General features: G+C 38.2%; 1 long non-coding RNA gene across 1 annotated transcript; it reads left to right on the top strand.

Annotated features, from left to right (window-relative positions):
* Positions 1–6: 6 nt before the first annotated feature.
* Positions 7–411, top strand: LOC121938699. The gene is made up of 3 exons (XR_006105349.1): positions 7–63; positions 151–209; positions 332–411. It is a non-coding gene; the product is annotated as an uncharacterized LOC121938699 (long non-coding RNA).
* Positions 412–482: the final 71 nt, after the last annotated feature.

Below are 482 nucleotides of genomic sequence, written 5' to 3' on the forward strand. Positions count from 1 at the left end.
GCACCTCCATGTTCGGCCTCTTTGTAGAACACGGACCATATGTGGTGGATAAAAACATGACTGGTAAGACCTGATTTGGTACAACCACAGCATACATAAATATGCACTGTCAACTTATATTTAACAAACTCATATTTTGTGTTTTTATAGTCAGTTTGAGGGATTACGCCTGGACAAAGAGATATTCGGTTTTGTACATCGACAATCCAGTAGGTATTACTTATTCATCCTCAGACAAAAATGCTACAAACTAATTACACGAATATTATTATATAATAATATTTTTAATGTGTATGAATATTGACTGAGGAAGAGTTACTTGTTTTTCTAGGTTGGAACCGGTTTCAGCTTCACTGATGATGACCGAGGTTTTGCTCAAAACCAGGATGATGTCGGCAGAGATCTGTACAGGTGAAACAACTGACAGTCCATTTTCTGGCTGTCCTCTGTAACTGTCTGTCTTACAGGGACTCTTTGCTCAG

This window comes from Plectropomus leopardus, unplaced genomic scaffold, assembly GCF_008729295.1.
Source record: "Plectropomus leopardus isolate mb unplaced genomic scaffold, YSFRI_Pleo_2.0 unplaced_scaffold31086, whole genome shotgun sequence".
Lineage (NCBI taxonomy): Eukaryota > Metazoa > Chordata > Actinopteri > Perciformes > Serranidae > Plectropomus > Plectropomus leopardus.